At 39.0% G+C, this 21,781-nt stretch overlaps 1 protein-coding gene across 2 annotated transcripts in view; it reads left to right on the forward strand.

Moving 5' to 3' along the window:
* Positions 1-21,781, forward strand: part of SCAI (suppressor of cancer cell invasion) — a 164,062-nt gene that overhangs the window by 20,814 nt on the left and 121,467 nt on the right. The window contains exon 4 of one of the 2 annotated variants that reach the window (XM_055328594.1): positions 280-393. The exons of the other annotated variant lie outside the window; for it this stretch is intronic. The gene's annotated coding sequence lies outside the window, so the exon portion shown is untranslated. The remainder of the gene's footprint in view (positions 1-279; positions 394-21,781) is intronic. 2 annotated transcript variants of the gene reach the window in all.

The raw sequence follows: 21,781 nt of genomic DNA on the forward strand, positions 1-21,781 counted from the left end.
GGTTCTGTTTCTCAGGAGAACTCTAATATATAAGCCTACTTTTCTTTGTGGCCGTACTTTGTTTCATCCCTCGTTTGCCAAGTGCTCCTAAACTTGTCCTAGCTTCTGCATAATAGCCTGGGTTCTCTTCATGGATGTAGATGTAGTCTGCCATGAAATGGCCATCTTCACCACAAGCTAAACAAAAGAAGTGCTTATGTTTTCATAAACTGTTGGCAGCTGTTTTGGAAACATTTCACACCAAAGCTAGGCATCATTCTTTATATTCTTGTTTTGCAGTTGGGTTTCTTTCTCCCAAGCTCTCTCCATATACTTCCATGGGCCTCAGAAGCTTATATGCCTGCTTGGCAGTATCCTCGGAGCTCTTCCTGGATAGGGGAGCCCATGAAGAAGGTACCTACGCATGGTTTTCCAAAAGCCTGCAAAGTGTCAGTCAGAACTTTTAAAGTGTTATTTTTTATTTTATTTTATTTTATTTTATTTTATTTTATTTTATTTTATTTTTTTAAATTTTTATTTATTTATGATAGTCACAGAGAGAGAGAGAGAGGCAGAGACACAGGCAGAGGGAGAAGCAGGCTCCATGCACCGGGAGCCCGACGTGGGATTCGATCCCAGGTCTCCAGGATCGCGCCCCGGGCCAAAGGCAGGCGCCAAACCGCTGCGCCACCCAGGGATCCCTATTTTTTTATTTTAAAGAAATCTCTACAAACCAATATGGGGCTTGAACTCATGACTCCGAGATGAAGAGTCATGTGCTCTGCTTACTGAGCTAGCCAGATGCCCTAGAACTTTTAAATTATTGTGATAATTCCAAACTATAGCATTATCTATATATTTTTAGAGAACAACTGCCCAAAATAAAGACTTTAGATTTAGAACAGTTGCCATGAGACTGTCTTTCTGACAATAGGTAAGTCATGGGCAGCCCTGGTGGCTCAGCGGTTTGGTGCCGCCTTTGGCCCCCGGTGTGATCCTGGGTCTCTAGGATCCTGCATTGGGCTGCCTGCATGGAACCTGCTTCTCCCTCTGCCTGTGTCTGTCTCTCTCATGAATAGATAAATTAAAAAAAATCTAAAAAAAAAAAAATAGCTAAGTCATTTATCTATTGTGGTGACTCCTAGCTGGTGATAATTGTCTGTCATCAAGGAGTATGAGATTTCTTTTTTAAAAAATAAGAACATGCGTGTATATTGTCTCAAATGAGTTTTAAGTTATTAAGATACAAGTTTAAAAGATGGGGAATCTTTTTTTTTTTTTAAAGATTTTATTTATTTATTCATGAGAGACACACAGAGAGAGAGGCAGAGACACAGACAGAGGGAGAAGCAGGCTCCATGCAGGGAGCCCGACGTTGGACTCGATCCTGAGACTCCAGGATCACATCCTAGGCCAAAGGTGGCGCTAAACTGCCAAGACACCCAGGCTGCCCGACGGGGAATCTTTTAATAATTTATAAAAGAATTATAGAATCTGTATCGGGAAATATTTGTTATTGAATTCAGTAGTAAGCACAGTAGGAGAAATCTTAACTTTCACATACCAGAAAAGGAGGTCCTTTAAAATTCCTCAGTCTTAGGGTTCCTGGGTGGCTCAGTGGTTGTCTGCCTTCGGCTCAGGTCATGATCCCAGGGTCCTGGGATTGAGCCCTGCATCAGGTTCCCCACAGGGAGCCTGCTTCTCCCTCTGCCTATATCTCTGCCTCTCTGTGTCTCTCATGAATAAATAAAATCTTAAAAAAAATTCCTCAGTCTCAGTCTTTTCAAATATGATTTACTTACATGTTCATTAATAGCTGACACATATTTCAGTGTTTCCTAAGAATTTTATCCAAATCAAATGTCTCATGTACATATTACATATTTTATACGCCCTTATGACAAAATATCCATAGTATTTAGTAGAGGTGTTACAGAGTTCAAGGTACTTCTCTCATTACTGATTTTTCTTTTTTAGATTTAAAAAGAGGCTCTTATACCTGAAAATGTTGAAAACCACTGGATTAGATATCTTTGGTGCTATTTCTAGGTCCATTTTGTGGGAAAGAAATTGTGCCTCAGGGATGGAGCCTATGTAAGGATGTGTGTGAAGACCATTGCGGAACATGCTGGTGAAATCCCCAGGGCTTTGGCTGGTTTCTAGTCACCCCCTTTCTTTTTTTTCCCTCCTACATGCCCTAGGGTTTTGATTCATCTTTTTTCCAACATTTCATTTGGTAATCTGTTGTTCTCTCTGCCCATAAACCCTTCTTTGAAAGAGAATGAAGGTGTCTCAGCTTTTCCCTTTCTTTGTTAACTCCAAAAGTATTTGATGCTTTTTCATTTTCAAGGGTTTTTACTGCCAGTAACAATAGAGAATGAAATGAATGAATAAAAATCTGTGCATTTTAGAATTTAGAATTTTATTAAAAATAAGAGGTTTCCCTAACCTTTATTGAAGGGTGAGTAGAGCTCAGTTTTCTAGTAGTTGCTGGAATAAAGGCAATAAACTAAGTGATGTCAAAAGTTTCTTCCAACTCATATATTTTTAATTTTTAGGGAGAGGTTACTCATTTTCCTTCATTTGTTGCTCTCTTATTCTGGGAAGTACCTGACTATTTTTTCTTCTCTTTTTCTCTATTGTTTGGCCCTGAAGATAATTACTTGCAGGCCATTGAATTTATTTCGTCACAGGAGGAGAAGCTCCAGGTTGTTGTTTTCAGTGCCTTTGTCTGTTACTTTTTATAGGAAAAGTCTATTTAATAAAAACCAATAAACACTATTAACAAAAAATCAACTTTAGTATATAAACTGACACATAACCTCCATTGATGTGATGGATTGTGTTTCCCAAAGATAACCCCCAATAGGCACATTCATTCTACATATTCTCACATTGTGAGCTTAACACTCCTCCCATCTACTGTTCAGGTTTGTGTCTCTGTCTCTTAACCAGAGCGAGCCTTTGTAACCGTGTCCACCAACAGAGCATGGCTGAGGCAAAACTGTGACTCATGGGGCTGGGTCATAAAAATGCCATGTGCTTCCACCTTCCTCTCTTGGGATACTCACTTTGGGAACCAAGTTCCCAGGCTGTGCTGTGAGGGCTCAAGTGAGAGGTCTGTGTGAGAGAAACTGAAGCTCCTGGCCCTCAGCCCTAGCTATGCTCCCAGCTGACATATAGCCTCAGCTTGCCAGCCCGGTGAGTGAACTGTCCTAAAAGCAGATCTTAATCCTCCACATCCCCATTGTACTGCCCCAGTGGGTGCCTGTGTAGAGCAGAGAGGAGCTGTCCCTGCCAAGCCCTACCCAGTTGCAGATGCAAGCACAATTAAAAACAATTGTTTTAAGCCACTAAGTTATACAACAGAAGATGACTGAATTGGTATTCCATTTTGCCAGAGTTCAGAGAAGAGACCCTACTATATATTAAAGTGCTTCAACTTAAAAACAAGATGTATTTCCACCTTTGGGACTGCTGTTAGTATCATAAAAGAAGAAAAACAGATTCTCTGTCCTCTTCCCTTAGAGATTTTTATCTCCTAGGCTTTCACTTTATGTATTTATTAAATTATGGGTCTTTTAAGTTAAGGACTAGTACAAAACAGCAAAAATGGGACAGTAATAACCCTGTCCAGATAACTCCATTCTTATATCCTTCTAATATAGAAGGTTGTATGCATGTTAATAATGAGCAGTGACTTTGGAATGCTTCAGGTGAGGTATGTGACCTTGGAAAGTAACATCATCTTTGTAATGCAGTTTCTTATATAAAAAGGTATATACTTCATAGGGTTTTTGTGAGTCCTCAGTGCTATACACGTACAAAGTGTTTAGATAGTGCCTGTCACCAAATGTTGGCTCTCCATTTCTACTGCTAATCACTATAATTACTATTATAATAATTACTATTATTGGCATTAATATTTTTAGACAAGGGAGAGGAAGAATAACCAGTAGAAAGGTTGCAATCTGAAATGATGGAGTAAATATTCCTAAGAAGTTAGGGACAGAGGGATGTTGGGAAGTCTAAAGGAACCAAAGAATTAATAAGTATGTTTTAGATTTTATTTATTTATTTATTTATTTTTAAGCATTTTTAAAGATTTTATTTGTTTATTCATGAGAGACAAACAGAGAGAGAGGCAGAGACCTAGGCAGAGGGGGGAGAAGCAGGCTCCATGCAGGGAGCCTGATGTGGGACTCGATCCCGGATCTGGGGATCATGCCCTGAGCCGAAGGCAAAAGCTCAACCACTGAGCCACCCAGGTGCCCCAGATTTTTTTTTTTTTTTTTAAGGCTTAAAGTTGCACTTTTAAGAGGTGAAGACCAGAGGGACTCCTTTGGGAAAAAAGATTAGGAAGAAGATGATAAAGAAATTTCAAAATCAGGATGGGGATGGGCTGGTGCTGGTTTTTGGACTTCTTGATAATGATTGGCATTTGCTGATATATTAGCCAGTGATTTCTCAAATATATTACTTGTTGTCACTAGTTCATTTTTAAACAAGCCCTTTATATTTATTAATGAATACTTTACATGCAGTAAAATACATAGATTTTAAGTATTCTCTTCAACTGTTTGTTTTTATCAGTTCTTAATTGTTTAGTGTTCAGGTTGATTACAGAGTAGAGTCAGTGAACTAACTGGGAGGAGGGCACTGAGGGAGGGTGACTTAATTCCCAGGGTGATCGCTGGTGCTCATTAGCAGGTCAGGTTTATATTTGTTACTTCATTAAAAGACAGATGGTATTGTTCCCATTTACAAATAGAAAGGCTAGGGCTCAGGATAGTCAAGTGATTTACTTAGAGTAACACAGCTAGGAAGTGGCTCAGGTGAGACAAAACAGTTTTTGTCTGTCTATAATATTTTTGCAGTTATAATGTGACATTAGCATTTTTTTTAAACCTTAGTGAAAATAATTTCTTTTTTTAAAAAATAAAAAGAGGCAGAGACATAGGCAGAGGGAGAAGCAGGCTTCTCGCAGGGAGCCCAATGTGGGACTCAATCTCCAGACTGGGAACATGCTCTGAGCCGGAGGCAGAAGCTCAACTACTGAGCTACCCAGGTGTCACGGAAATAGTTTCCTATGAGGGTTTATTAAAGTCCCATAAGTAAAATGAAAACAGTTCTTGATGTGCTTGTCTTCTGATTTTGAATGCTTCAAATTTCCTCAAGCTTTTAAAATCATTATTTTTAATTTTACTATTTTCTATAATTGACATAGTATAATTTATCAGATATTCCTTTCCAATGGCTTTACTAATTAGGTAAAATTAGTTGTTTGGGATAACCTAGTGCAATTTTACTTTTAAATATCCAAGAAAATAAAGACCATAAAGAATCAATTCTATTTCCAGATAGATCATGCTATTATAGGTCTCTTAGATATAAGATTTAAAGATAGAGGGATCCCTGGGTGGCTCTGCAGTTTGGCGCCTGCCTTTGGCCCAGGGCGCGATCCTGGAGTCCTAGGATCGAGTCCCACATCAGGTTCCCAGCATGGAGCCTGCTTCTCCCTCCTCCTGTGTCTCTGCCTCTCTCTCTCTCTCTCTCTCTCTCTCTCTCTCTCTCTCTCTCTCATAAATAAATAAATAAATAAATAAATAAATAAATAAATAAATCTTTAAAAAAAAGATTTAAAGATAGAAATGTAAGTGATGTCACTTAATTTTCCTAGATAACAAACGACCTCGTTCTCAAAACTAGATGATGAACAAGTTATTGGAAATGTTACTGAATGGAAACATCTTCAGGTGCAGAAATGTAGTCTTTGATTCAATCAGCATGGTATTCCTGAAGCTCTTAGATTTTTCTTTCTTCTCTCATATTTTAGATTGTTTTATCCTTTGCAGCATGTTCTATTTTTTGTATGTTCTATTTAAAAATTGACACTCATAAAGAAATAAAGGTGATAGATACTACTATGTGTCCTTTTCTTTTTTAAGAAAACATTTAAAATTTCATTTTTAAATAATCATTATTATTTGGGCCACTACTCAAACCATGGAATCATATATGATGCCTCATTTTGCCTCCTATACCAAATGATTTACACAGATATTTGCTTTTTATGACAAGCAACAACTGAAAAACCAACCTCACAAAAATACGATATTATTGAAAGGAATATAAAGTAATCTAATGTTAAAACTCAATTATCTAGAACTTTTAGGTTGTATGGTATCTGACAGATGTCACTGTGTTTCCCTTGAAAGTTTAAAATATCTGGCAGCGTGCTTGTAAATTTGCTGTGGGGCCCTGAGGTGTCTGAACACACAGTTAGGAAACCACAGCCTTGGAATATTAATCATGATTACCTTCAGAGAGTAGATTTTTTTTTAAGATTTTATTTTTAGGTAACCCAGCATGAAGTTCAAACTCACAACCCCAAGATCAAGCAAGAGTCACATGCTCTACCAACTGAGCCAGCCAGGCACCCCAGTGAGGCAGGTTTTTATTTATTTGTATATTTTCTGGATTTTGCACATTTCCTTTTTTTAAAAAAATTATTATTATTTGTAAAGATTTTATTTATTTATTTGAAGAGAGAGAAAACAAACAGGGGGGAGGGGCAGAGGAAGAGGGAGAAGCAGACTCCCCTCTGAGCAGGGAGCCCAACTTGGTACTTGATCCCAGAACCCTGAGATCATGACCTGATCCAAAGGCAGATGCTTAACTGACTGAGCCACCCAGGTGCTCCTATTATTGTTTTTTTTTTTTAGGTAAACTCTACCCTCAACATGGGACTCCAACTCATGACCCAGATCAATAGTCACATGTACTGAGCCACATTCCTTTTATAATGATAATAACACTTAAGAGAGATCAGAGAAAAAGGTATATAGATGTATTATTTTTAGAAGAAATTAGTAACTGAAGTCCATATTTTATTCGGCTTTTAAAGTTTTTACCTAGTATCCTTTTTCTGCTCTACACAGGGATATTTATATTACTTTATGTTTAGTTATCATTATTTCCTCAGAGGCCTCTTGACAGTGACAGTTTCTTAGGCTCTGCTATTTCTGAAGATTTTAGCAGTTTTAAGGCATATTGGTTAAGTAGTTTTTGGAATATCTTTCAGTTGGGGAAAATCATGGAGGTAAAATGCCATTCTCATCCTGTCAGGGGTACATGCTACCTACATGATTTATGACTCTTAATGTTACCCTTGATCACCTACCTGAAGTAGTATTTGTCAGCTATCTTTACTGTAAAGTTGTCCCTTTATTCTCCCTTTTCATACTATACTCTTTGATAGGAAATCATCATGTGCAGTCCATACTTAAAAGAATGGGTGTTGGGCAGCCCGGGTGGCGCAGCGGTTTAGCGCCGCCTGCAGCCCAGGGCGTGATCCTGGATATCCGGGATCGAGTCCTACATCGGGCTCCCTGCATGGAGCCTGCTTCTCCCTCTGCCTGTGTCTCTGCCTCTCTCTCTCCTGCTCTGTATCTCTCATGATTAAATAAAATAAAATCTTAAAAAAAATAATGGGTTTATTTGTCATTTCTTTGGAGGCGAAGTACAGAAATTATTATTATTATTATTTTTAAAATATTTATTTATTCATTCAGAGAGAGACACAGGCAGAGGGAGAAGCAGGCTCTATGCAGGGAGCCCGACGTGGGACTCGATTCCTGGTCTTCGGGATCACACCCTGGGCTGCAGGCGGCGCCAAACCGCTGTGCCACACCGGGGCTGCCCCAGAAATTATTTTAAATGCTTTTTAGGAGACTTGTTTGTACACCTCCATTTATTTATTTGTGTATTTCTTTATATTCAGGCATTTATTTATATAAATGGATTCATGGATTTTTTTAAAGATTTTATTTGAGAGAGAGCGCGAGCGAGCATGAGCATAGGGGAGGGTCATAGGTAGAGGGAGAGGCTGACTCTCTACTGAGCAAGGAGCCTAATGTGAGGCTTGATACCAGGACCCCGAGATTATAAACCCCTGCCAAAGGCAGATGCTCAACCAACTGAGCCACTCAGTGCCCTGGATTTTTTCTTTTTCTTTTTCCTGTATTTGTTCCAGTTTGGCCATTGGGTGCTCTTTAGTTTGTTGCTCTGCTATATCCCTATGACATACTCCTATTATTGTGGGTTAAAAAAATTTTTTTTTTTGAATGCTTCTTTACTTTTTGGCACTACAGGATGCTCCAGGCTCATCTTGTATAATTCTTGCCTCAGTCATAGAGTCAGACATTTCTCCAGGAAACCCTGTCTCCTTTTATTGGAGAATGGTATTAAAAATCAAGATCTGGGGGCACTTGGGTGGCTCAGTTGGTAGAACATTTGACTTGTGATTTCAGGGTCATGAGGTCAAGTCCCATGTTGGGCATGAACCTACTCAAAAGAAAAATCAAATTCTAGGTGCCAAGTGTGCTTGTTGCTATTGGGGTACATTGGTATTATTATTATTTTTTTAAAGATTTTATTATTTATTCATGAGAGACACAGAGAGAGAGAGAGAGAGAGACAGAGACACAGGCAGAGGGAGAAGCAAGTTCCATGCAAGGAGCCCGACGTAGGACTCAATCCCGGTCCCGCAGATCACGCCCTGAGCCGAAGGCAGGTGCTGAACCGCTGAGCCACCCAGGTGTCCTTACATTGGTATTAATTAGTATTCCTCTAATGATTAATGAAGTCAAATACCTTTATATATGTTTATTGGTTTTTTTGTATGTCCTGTTTTTCATGTGACGGGGCTATTCAAGAATTTTGTCCAACGACAGAGCTGAATAGTTGTAACAGAAACTGTATGGCTTACAAAGCCTAAAATATTTACTATCTGGCCCTTTATGAAAAAAGTTGCTTACACTTATAGCAATAACTATTTTAATGTCAGTTCTGGGTTGGTTTTGATTGGTTGATTTTTCTCATCGCTGGTCAAATTTTCCTATTTCTTTGGATACCTAGTAATCTTTGTTTGGATGCCAGACACTGTGGGGGCACTGGAGTTTTTTGGTTTTGTTATTTCTGGAGATTTTTCCCAGGATGCAGTTAAATCATTTAGAAATATTTTGATCCTCTTGCATATTTGTTTTAAGCTTTCTTGGGTGGGACCAAATCAACATTTAGGGCTTACAGCAGTAGGGCTTATCATTCTTAACTGCTGTGGCAAGACCCTGTGGAATACTCTATCAGGAAATTAAAGGTAAAGTTTTACTTAGAAAAAGTCTGGCTAATGGGAATAGCACTATTGTAAACCCTAGGTCTGTTCCCTCTATTCCTCTTGGATGATTTTTTTCCCCCTCTGTCTTTGATAGTTCTCTTGGATGCATGGGTGGGTGCATATCTGGTGCAATACTTTAGAGGAACTCCCCACAGATCTCTAGTATTTTCTCTCTGTTTAGCTTTTTCCTCTGCAATAATCTACCCTGTGAACTCTAGCTGTCTTGGTCTCCCTGGACTCTCAGTTCTATCTTTTCAACGTAGGATATTCCTTGGGCTCTGCCTGAGCTCCCCTTCTCTGGGCCACACCCTGGAAATACTCTCAAGGCAGTTAGCTGGGGCAGTTGTAGGATTCACTTTTTGTCCTCAGAGATCACTGGATTTTGTTGCCTGATGTACAGTGTCTTGAAAACCAGTCTGTTGTCTGAACTATTTTGTCTGCTTTCTTTTTGTTATTTAATGTAAGGGGGTAAATCTGGTTCTTATTACTGTATCTTGGCCAGAAGTGGAAGTCTTTGAGATTTTTTTTAAGTTCCTGAATGGGTACTTAATTTTATCAAAATTTTTTTCTGTGTCTATGGAGATGATCATATGATTTTTTTTCCTCTCATTTTTCTATTACTGTGTATTGAATTACATGAATTGATTTTTTCTAATGTTAAATCAGCCTTCCATTTCTAGAATAAACCATACTTAATCATGATGTATTATCTATTTTTTTATATATCGCTGTATATACAATATATACGGCATATGTATATAGGAACTCGTATATTTTTTAGAGTTTTTGCATCATATACTGCCCTTTGGGTTTTGACATCAAGGCTATCCTGGTTCATAAAATGGGTTGGGAAACATTTCTTCTTTTTCTGTAGAAAAGTTTTGTTAGTATTGGTGCGTTTTCTTCCGTAAATGGTTAGAAAAATCCTCTGATGAAGCCATGTGGTGATTTCATTAGGGAAATGGCTTAATTACAGATTATTTCTTTAATAGACGTAGGACCATTCAGATTTTTCATTTGTTTACATTTGAGTTTTAGTCAGCTGATTTTTTTTTTTTTTTTACTTATGATAGTCACAGAGAGAGAGAGAGAGGCAGAGACACAGGCAGAGGGAGAAGCAGGCTCCATGCACCGGGAGCCCGATGTGGGATTCGATCCCGGGTCTCCAGGATCGCGCCCCGGGCCAAAGACAGGCGCCAAACCACTGCGCCACCCAGGGATCCCTAGTCAGCTGATTTTCTAAGAAGACAAATGATCTCTTCAAGGTCTTATATCTAATAATGAATAAATCTTCCAGTCCTGTGCTTTTTGACTTTGTGAGACTAGCATAATGCATACTTTTGAATTTGAATACTCTTAAAAAAATTTTTTTTATTTAAAGATTTTATTTATTTATTCATGACAGAGAGAGAGAGAGAGAGAGAGAGAGGCAAAAGCAGGCTCCGTGCAGGGAGCCCGACGCGGGACTCGATCCTGGGTCTCCAGGATTATACACCGGGCCAAAGGCGGCGCCAAACTGCTGGGCTACCAGGGCTGCCCTGAATTTCTATACTCTTTTATCCTCTACAGTAGATTATATTCTAGCAGGCAGGTTCGGTCTCTGATAAAATTTAGTATAACTGGAGGATTAGGGCCAAATAGATATATTTAAATTAAATTAAAGCATAATTGAGGTTTGTATTGAGATTTTACTTTATTTTTTAAAAGATTTTATTTGAGAGAGACAGAGCACATGAGAGGGAGGGAGAGGCAGAGAGAGAAGCAGACTCCCTGCTGAACAGAGCCCAAAGTGGGGCTCAGTCTCAGGACCCTGAGAGCATGACCTGAGCTGAAGGCAGATGCTTACCTGACTGAGCCACCTACGCCTATGAGATTTTAAAAGGAGAGAGCTTGTTGTTTCAGTACTTCATTTTGGCTCTTTCAGTCTCTAAAAGGTACATTTTACCTTTGGCAGTGGATTGCTTTTGGTTAGAATATGTATGGAAGAAACAGGTGGGGGTAGTATAGTTCTTAAATTTTAGAAGTAATATTTATATCGTATTTGTTGTTCCAGATTTCAATTTTATTTCTTTTTTTTTTCAAAGATTTTACTTATTTATGCATGAGAGACATATATAGAGAGAGGCAGAGACACAGGCAGAGGGAGAAACAGGCTCCACGCAGGGAGCCCGACATGGGACTCGATCCTAGGTCCCCAGGATCACGCCCTGGGCTGCAGGCGGCACTAAACCGCTGTGCCACCGGGGCTCCCCTTATTTTTATTTCTTAAAACCTAGTAGATGAATGATCTGTCTGTAATTCTAGGGCAATTGAAAGAAAGAAAAATAACTCTAGTTCGGGATATGACTTACCAAACTGATTTTTATATCTATTCGAGAGAGATTGTAATTAAGATTCTATTATCAGGGAAAATTTAGTGAATATGTAACATTTGAATACCATAAAATGTGTCCATCTTGTTATAGTAGACTTAGTTTAAGATTCACAAGTTGGGAAAGAATGTGAGTTTGAGTGGAGAGGGTTCAATTGAAGGTCTGTTTCTATAAAGTATGTAGTCTATTGCCAAAAGAAATATTACCTAGCAGCAGTTTACAAGTGCCAAGAGAGGCCAGGAAAGTCTTGTAGTAGAAATTGTACAAGGGAGCTGTACAAGCGAGATGTCAGGCAGGAAATAAAGCCTACAATGCTAAAAAATTTTTACTGGATGACTAGGTCATTGGAAAGAAATCTTCCAATGCTTGTGTTTTTTATCACGCTTTTATGTTGAATAGCCAGTTGAGAATTGCAGTCAGGTAATTTAAACTGTTGAAAAATGTAAACCAAAACTTAAGAATTTTTCTGAGATTATATTGAATGAGTATTATTTCTGTCTTTTTTCTGCATAGTGTTTATTCTCTGAGATTAGGTTTGGAAATGTACTGGAAGAGGGGCTTTAAGTTCTTAGGAATAAAATACAGTAGGTAAACAATTTACTTTTCTGTGCCCAAAATGGGAATAGAGAAAATATAAATAAGTAATTGTACCAAAGTATTTATCTGTGGTTCTTTTTCTTTATTTCTTTTCTTTTCTTTTTTTTTAAGATTTTACTTATTTACTCATGAGAGACACGCAGAAAGAGACAGGCAGAGACACAGACAGAGGGAGAAGCAGGCTCAATGAAGGGAGTCCGACGTAGGACTCGATCCCGGGTCTCCAGGATCACGCCCTGGACTGAAGGTGGCACTAAACCACTGAGCCACCCGGGCTGCCTGGTTCTTTTTATTTCTAAAACACATTTCCCATTTTTACTGTACACATTCAGATGTATACTGTACAGAAATTTTGAGCCTAAGGGACTTTTAAGGAACATCTAATTCGGATTCCTTTATTGTGTGGGGAGAAGAAACAAGGCAGGGACCAATGAGGTATGAGTAACTTGCCCAGTATCATGAAGGGGAGATAGAACTTTTCCTTAATGACCGTTGGCTTAGTGAGTTACTTGAAATTTCAAATGTACGGCGATGGCCTTGCTTGTCTCGCTACCTTATGGTGATGTATCATCTTTTAGTTCACTACCAGCAAAAGTAAAAACTATCAAGACCCTTTGAAAACCATTATAATTCAGGAAACAAAAATAGTATTGACATTTTAAATAAAGTAAGAGTAGTTTTAGGTTCTTCAAATTGAGAGTAGTTTATTAAGAAATTATTTATAAGCTTTGTAGGCTGCTTCTACATTGGTGACATACTCTCTCCCATTATGAGTGCCCCTTAATATTCAGATAGGTTTTAAACATTAGTTTAAACTAATGTTTAAAACACTAAAAGGAATAGAGATTGTCCTGTAATTTCAGGTCTAAGCCATCTTTGTAACTAATCTATGTTAAAATCTTTTCTAGGGCAAGACTTAAAATCAGTCTGGTCTACTTCTGAGCCATATAATGTTGGTGTTAATTATTTTAAAAATGCACACAGTTCATAACAACATTAAAGAACTTTTTGAAGAAGCCTCCCCCCAAATTTGCCACTTAATATGAGAAAAATTTATTTTTCCAGAGAAGTTTATTTTTAAATTTTTTAAAAAAGATTTTATTTTTATTTATTTATTTGAGAGGGAGAGAAAGAGCAAGCGCATGGGCAGTGGGAAAAGGGAGGAGCAGGTTCCTCGCTGAGCAGGGAGCCCGATGTGGGGCTCGATCTCAGGACCCCGGGATCACAACCTGAGCCAAAGGCAGACACCTAACTGACTGAGTCATCCAGGTGCCCCTTTAAAATTTTAATTAAGAGATCAAAACATTATCTGAAATCAAGAGTTAGATGTTTAACCAACTAAGTCCCCCAGGCACCCCTAGAAAAGTTTTTTGAGCTCAAGCTGCAGCTGCATTATAGTCAGTCCAGCAAAGGCAGTGTTGAATTATGGTTAAGAGCTAGGGCTTTGCCCCTTACTAGCTCTGGACTATTGAGCAAGTTACTTCCCTTGCATTGTCTCAATTTCTTCAGCTGTAAAATGGAAATGATAATACTATGTACCTCGTGTACAGTGTTTTGAGGATTCCATGAATACTTGTGAATTGCTTAGAAAAGTTCTTGAAGTAAATTCGATGATTTAAACTAGCATTTTCCTGTGTAAAGCAGTAATTCAATATTCTGCAACTCAGTCTCTTAGTCATAAATATTTCCTGCCTTTTTTTAGTCTTATAAAATCCTTCACTCATCCCTGCTCCCCAGAGACAACCCAAAAGTCCCACCTAATCAGTACCAGGCTGTAGGTCTTGGCTCTTGTGATAGTCTCTACATCAGACTTGATGTAGTAGTCTCCACGTCGCTTTCTCATGTGTCTCTCTGAGCCCATATTCCACTCCTAGCATTCAGGGTTGGAGAGCTGCAGGAGATACTCCCATTCTCCTCTTACCCCTTTTCTTTCCCTCACCTTTTCAGCCCTTGGTCTTCTTGTGCTCTCCTTCCCTTTTGCTTCTGCACTGGATCTTTTGGCACTATTTTAAGTTCTGATAGGAAATATATTTTTTCTACTCATTTTCTTTTCTTGGATCAATCATTTTCCTTTTAGGCTTATCCTTTTGTCTTATATCTTTCAGTTCTTGGTTTGTGGAGTTCATTTTTTTCTTAATTTTCTTGATTTATTTCAAGAATGAGAAGAAATGTACATGGAATATGTGCTTTTCTTCATCTTGCTTTTCTTCATCTTTATGTTGAATATTATATTTCTATGCTTATTTTTATATTTTACGTAATTTTGTATTGGTCTGAAATCTAATGCTCTAGTCTTTTAAAAGGCATAGATTAAAATTCTGTTTCTGTCACTTGCTACTTTTTTGACTTTCAGCATTTTACTTCATCATTTGAGACTTAATTTTCTTATTTTAAAAAGTTGCTTCATAAGATCATCCAATGTTATTATAAATTTAGATTAACTTCTGCTTAAAAATGATGCACTTCCTTATGCATCTACATTTCTCCCTTGATACAAAAAAGTAGAAAAGGTTATAACTAAAAATAAGGAAAATGATTGAGAACAGAGTAGCTGATGAGAGATTTAGTAAGAATTTTGATAGAAACTTGATAGAGGAAAAAGTAACTGACATAGGAGGACAGAGATACTATTACCCTTTAGATCTTATCTTTAGGACCTGAAGACACAGTGCCTTGAAGAAGCACACTGTTTCACTCCACAAATTTCATAAGAGGCTCCAGTTACTTCAGAGATGGGAATGAGACATTGAACGAGAAAAGGGGCATTGGCTCAAAGTCTGTTCACTGAAGTGTTGGATCTCTAGGTCCTCTGTCTTACACTGTGCAGCCAGAAAACTACTTGCCCTCCACCTCTCAATTATTCAGAAATCAAATGTGACCAGGGGCAGGGCTCTTTAAATTGGAGACATTTCAGGATGGAGTGACTCATGGGAGAGAAAATGGGGAATATCTGTGTGCTGAACAGTGGACCTACAACCTCTCACCTCATCTCCCAAATAAGCTATGACTCTTGATTACTTGCCACCAGACTTTGGTGGCTAATTCAGGAAATTGAAGGGATATTTTTTAGATAAACTGAAGAAGATTCAAAGAAAATACTTTCTCATACTGACATTAAGGGTCTCTAATGAAAGAGCTATTTCCTATAGGGAAGTTCCCCGATTGAAAACCCTGTCCAGGGGATCCCTGGGTGGCGCAGCGGTTTGGCGCCTGCCTTTGGCCCAGGGCGCGATCCTGGAGACCCGGGATCGAATCCCACGCCGGGCTCCCGGTGCATGGAGCCTGCTTCTCCCTCTGCCTGTGTCTCTGCCTCTCTCTCTCTCTCTCTCTCTGTGTGTGACTATCATAGATAGATAGATAGATAGATAGATAGATAGATAGATAGATAGAAAGAAAGAAAGAAAGAAAGAAAGAAAGAAAGAAAGAAAGAAAACCCTGTCCATGCACCAGGGCTGCCAATCCCATCTTTCAGGGCCTTATTCTTCTTTTTTTTTTTTTATAATTTAATTTTTATTGGTGTTCAATTTACCAACATACAGAATAACACCCAGTGCTCATCCCATCAAGTGTCAGGGCCTTATTCTTAAATAGAAACAGGCAATTACTAAGGATCATAAGACGTCAGAAAAAGCCTTCAATATGAACAGCAGAGACCAAAATGAAAACATTGCATAAAGGAATCTGGTGAATATAGAGGTAGGTCAGGACTCTGAGTAAAAATGTAAAATGAAAAAAAAATGGAGGTGTCTAGGTGGTGCAGTCAGTTAAGTATCCAGCTCTTAGTTTAGGCTCTGGTTGTGGTCTTGGGGTCGTGGGATCGATCCTGTGTCAGGCACCATGCTTGGGGAGGAGTCTGCTTAATATTCCCCCCCCCCCGCCCTGACTCACATTCGCTCCCCCTGTCTCTCAAAAAAACAAACAAACAAACAAACAAACAAACCCACCAAACCAAACAAAAACTTCTCTAACTAATAATATCATAGAAATATGGATTTATAGGGCAGCCTGGCTCAGCGGTTTAGCGCCACCTTCGGTCCAGGGCCTGATCCTGGAGACCCGGGATCAAGTCCCACGTTGGGCTCCCTGCATGGAGCCTGCTTCTCCCTCTGCCTGTGTCTCTGCCCCTCTCTCTCTCTCTCTCTCTCTCTCTCTCTCTCTGTCTCTCATGAATAAATAAAAATCTTTAAAAAAAAGAAATATGGATTTATAAAATGAGAATTGGATTCTTTGAAGAAAGAATAATTCAGTAATAAAAAAGAACTTCTGGATTTGTATAACTATGGCAGCTCAAATGAAAAAACAAAACTTTTTTTTTTTTTGTATATTGGAGTTCAATTTGCCAACATATAGCATAATACCCAGTGCTCATCCCGTCAAGTGCCCCCCTCAGTGCTCATCACCCAGTCACCCCAAACCCCTGCCCACCTCCCTTTCCACCACCCCTTGTTTGTTTCCCAGAGTTAGGTGTCTAAGTTCTGTCTCCCTCACTGATATTTCCCACTCATTTTCTCTCCTTTCCCCTTTATTCCCTTTCACTATTTTTTATATTCCCCAAATGAATGAGACAAACTATATAATGTTTGTCCTTCTCCAATTGACTTACTTGCCTCAGCATAATACCCTCCAGTTCCATCCACGGCGAAGCAAATGTTGGGTATTTGTCGTTTCTAATGGCTGAGTAATATTCCATTGTATACATAAACCACATCTTCTTTATCCATTCATCTTTCAATGGACACCGAGGCTCCTTCCACAATTTAGCTATTGTGGACATTGCTGCTATAAACATTGGGGTGCAGGTGTCTTGGCTTGTCACTGCATCTGTATCTTTGAGGTAAATCCTCAGTAGTGCAACTGCTGGTCTGTAGGGCAGTTCTATTTTTAACTCTTTGAGGAACCTCCACACAGTTTTCCAGAGTGGCTGCACCAGTTCATATTCCACCAACAGTGCAAGAGGATTCCCCTTTCTCCACATCCTCTCCAACATTTGTGGTTTCCTGTCTTGTTAATTTTCCCCATTCATACTGGTGTGAGGTGGTATCTCATTGTGGTTTTGATATGTATTTCCCTGATGGCAAGTGATGCAGAGCATTTTCTCATGTGCTTGTTGGCCATGTCTATGTCTCTCTGAAATTTCTGTTCATGTCTTTTGCCCATTTCAGGATTGGATTGTTTGTTTCTTGGGTGTTGAGTGTAATAAGTTCTTTATAGATCTTGGAAACTAGCCCTTTATCTGATAGGTCATTTGTAAATATCTTCTCCCATTCTGTAGGTTGTCTTTTAGTTTTGTTGACTGTTTCTTTTGCTATACAGAAGCTTTTTATCTTGATTAAGTCCCAATACTTCATTTTTGCTTTTGTTTCCCTTGCCTTCATAGATGTATCTTGCAAGAAGTTGCTGTGGCCAAGTTCTAAAAGGGTATTGCCTGTGTTCTCCTCTAGGATTTTGATTTATTCTTGTCTCACATTTAGATCTTTCATCCATTTTGAGTTTATCTTTGTGTATGCTGTAAGAGAATGGTCTAGTTTCATTCTTCTGCATGTGGCTGTCCAATTTTCCCAGCACCATTTATTGAAGAGACTGTCCTTTTTCCAGTGGTCTTTCCTGCTTTGTCGAATAATAGTTGACCATAGAGTTGAGGGCACATTTCTGGATTCTCTATTCTGTTCCATTGATCTATGTGTCTGTTTTTGTGCCAGTACCACACTGTCTTGATGATCACAGCTTTGTAGTACAACCTGAAATCTGGCATTGTGATGCCCCTGGCTCTGGTTTTCTTTTTTAATATTCCCCTGGCTGTTCAGGGTCTTTTCTGATTCCACATAAATTTAAGATTATTTTTTCCAACTCTCTGAAGAAAGTCCATGGTATTTTGATAGGGATTGCATTAAATGTGTAAGTTGCCTTGGGTAGCATAGACATTTTCACAATATTAATTCTTCCAATCCATGAGCATGGAATATTTTTCATACATCTCTTTGTGTCTTCCTCAATTTCTTTCAGAAGTGTTCTATAGTTTGTAGGGTATAGATCCTTTAGATCCTTTACCTCTTTGGTTAGGTTTATTCCTAGGTCTCTTATGCTTTTGGGTGCCATTGTAAATGGGATTGACTCCTTAATTTCTCTTTCTTCAGTCTCATTGTTAGTGTATAGAAATGCCACTGATTTCTGGGCATTGATTTTGTATCCTGCCACACTGCTGAATTGCTGTATGAGTTCTAGCAATCTTGGGGTGGAGTCTTTTGGGTTTTCTATGTACAGTATCATGTCATCTGCAAAGAGGGAGAGTTTGACTTCTTGCCAATTTGAATGCCTTTTATTTCTTTTTGTTGCCTGATTGCTGAGGCTAGGACTTCTAGTACTGTGTTGAAGAGCAGTGGAGAGAGTGGACATCCCTGTCATGTTCCTCATCTTAGGGGAAAGGCTCCCTGTGTTTCCCCATTGAGAATGATATTTGCTGTGGTCTTTTCATAGATGGCTTTTAAGATGCTGAGGAATGTTCCCTCTATCCCTACACTTGAAGAGTTTTGATCAGGAATGGATGCTATATTTTGTCAAATGCTTTCTCTGCATCTATTGAGAGGATCATATGGTTCTTGTTTTTTCTCTTGTTGATATGATCTATCACATTGATTGCTTTACGAATGTTGAGGGAGCCTTGCATCCTGAGGATAAATCCCACTTGGTCATGGTGAGTAATCTTCTTAATGTACTTTGGATCCTATTGGCTAGTATCTTGTTGAGAATTTTTGCATCTTTGTTCATCAGGGATATTTTCCTATACTTCTCCTTTTTGGTGGGGTCTTCTCTGGTTTTGGAATTAAGGTGATGCTGGCCCCATAGATAGAAGTATTCCATCCCTTTCTATCTTTCAGAACAGTTTTAATAGAATAGGTATTGTTTCTTCTTTAAACGTTTGATAGAATTCCTCTGGGAAGCCATCTGGCCCTGGACTTTGTGTCTTGGGAGGTTTTTGATGACTGCTTCAGTTTCCTCCCTGGTTATTGCCCTGTTCAGGTTTTCTGTTTCTTCCTGTTCCAGTTTTGGTAGTTTGTGGTTTTCCAGAAATGCGTCCATTTCTTCCAGATTGCCTAATTCATTGGTGTATAGCTGCTCATAATATGTTTTTAAAATTGTTTGTATTACCTTGTGATCTCTCCTTTTTACTTCATGATTTTATTAATTAGAGTCTTTTCTCTTTTGTTTTTAATAAGGCTGGCTAATGGTTTATCTATCTTATTAATTCTTTTTTTTTTTTTTTAATTTTTATTTATTTATTTATGATAGGCACACAGTGAGGGGGGGGGGCAGAGACACAGGCAGAGGGAGAAGCAGGCTCCATGCACCGGGAGCCTGATGTGGGATTCGATCCCGGGTCTCCAGGATCGCACCCTGGGCCAAAGGCAGGCGCCAAACCGCTGCGCCACCCAGGGATCCCTATCTTATTAATTCTTTCAAAGAACCAACTCCTGGTTTTGTTGATCTGTTCTACAGTTCTTCTGGTCTCTACTTCATTGAGTTCTGCTCGGATCTTTATTAACTCTCTTCTTCTGCTGGGTGTAGATTTATTTTCTGTTCTTTCTCCAGTTCCTTTAGGTGCAAGGTTAACTTGTGTATTTGAGTTTTTTCCAATTTTTTGAGGGATGCTTGTATTGCGATGTATTTCCCTCTCAGGACTGCTTTTGCTGTATCTCAAAGATTTTGAACGGTTGTATCTTCATTCTCATTAGTTTCCATGAATCTTTTTAATTCTTCTCTAATTTCCTGGTTGACCCTTTCATCTTTTTAGCAGGATGGTCTTTAACCTCCATGAAAACATTTTTTTTAAGTGGTTGAAACCAAGTGAAATTGAAGAAATCTCCGAGAAACTAAAAGAAGAACACAATGATAGAAAATAAGAGAAAAAGGTACTCTTTGAGGAAGACACAGTTGTAGCTATAGTAGAGCTTCATTGGCCTGCTTCTGCTCCCAACTCACTGCTATTCACTTTCCTCAAGGAACAAGTTGGTCAGGAAGCCATGCTGTGGCCATGGATTTTATTTAATTAATTAATTTTTTTAAAAAAGATTTATTTATTTATTTATTATTTATTTTATTATTATTTTTTAAATTTATTTATTCATGAGAGACAGACACACAGAGAGAGAGAGGCAGAGACACAGGCAGAGGGAGAAGCAGGCCCCATGCAGGGAGCCCAATGTGGGACTCAATCCCGGGTCTCCAGGATCATGCCCTGGGGTGAAGGCGGTGCTAAACTGCTGAGCCACCCAGGCTGCCCCTATTTATTTATTTTAGAGAGAAAGTGTGTGAACAGGAGGAGGGGCAGAGGGAGAGGGAGAGAGAATCCCAAGTAGACTCCCTGCTGTGCATGGAGCCAGACATGGGGCTCAACTCCACAACCTCAAGATCATGACCCCAGCCAAAATTGAGAGTTGGGCACCCAAATGACTGAGCCACCCAGGTGCTCCATGGCCATGGCTTTTAAAAGCACCTGAAAGACCCCTGTGGAACCACAGGTGGTAATTAACTGAATTAGAATGACTAACCAGCCACAGTGTAAAACCTCTGAGGAAGGTATAGGCTGACTTGATCGGCGGTGCAAAAGAAAAGAATCTTAAATTTTTTTTTTTTTTTTTTAATTTTTATTTTTATGATAGTCACAGAGAGAGAGAGAGAGGCAGAGACACAGGCAGAGGGAGAAGCAGGCTCCATGCACCGGGAGCCCGATGTGGGATTCGATCCCGGGTCTCCATGATCGCGCCCTGGGCCAAAGGCAGGCGCCAAACCGCTGCGCCACCCAGGGATCCCAGAAAAGAATCTTAAATTGAAAGGACCAGTTCAGATGCCTACCATGACTCTGAAAATCACTACAAGAAAAACTCTTTATGGTGAATATTCTAAGACTTGGGATTGTTTTCAGTTGAGGATCCAGAAGCAAGACACTGATTGGCTCCATCCTTCTGAAATTGTTAAACAGATTACTTCCATCAGTATTGAGCCAGGAGTTGAAGTTAAAGTCACCATTGCACATGCTTAAATCAACCTTTTTAATAAATTATCAATTGTTAAGAAAAAAAAGAGAGCAAAGATGAGAGGCTTACAAAATTAATTGAGGAGGTTCAATGACAGACTAATAGAAGCTGCATAAGGAAAGAAGAGAGAAAAATAATACAAAACAAAAAGAAAATAAGAAAGTTGTCCAGAACTGATGTTTCAGAGTGAAAAGCCTCTGATTGGGTAGCACAGTGAATGAAAAAAGAACCATAGTAAGGCCCAGCATGTTGAAATTGCAGAAAATCCTTTACAAAAGATAAAATAAGGGTCTTGAAAGCTTTCAGATGGACAGACAGGCACACACACACACCCTTTACATCACTTTTATGGAATAGAGAATAAGAACAAGTCAGACTTCACAATTGCAACTCTAAGAGGCTAAAAGACAATGGAGTAGTGCTTGAAAAATTCTGATAAAACATTACTTTCAACCTGAATTTGATACCTGGCCATATTACCAATTGTTAGTGGCATAATACCATACCGTGTTTTGATCAGCAGAGATTTGGAAATTTTATCTTTCATGTGCCCTTTCTTAAGACTACTTGAAGGTGGACCACCTGGATGGCTCTGTCAGTTAAGCATCTGACTTTAGCTCAGGTCC

This window comes from Nyctereutes procyonoides, unplaced genomic scaffold, assembly GCF_905146905.1.
Source record: "Nyctereutes procyonoides isolate TBG_1078 unplaced genomic scaffold, NYPRO_anot_genome, whole genome shotgun sequence".
Taxonomy (NCBI): domain Eukaryota; kingdom Metazoa; phylum Chordata; class Mammalia; order Carnivora; family Canidae; genus Nyctereutes; species Nyctereutes procyonoides.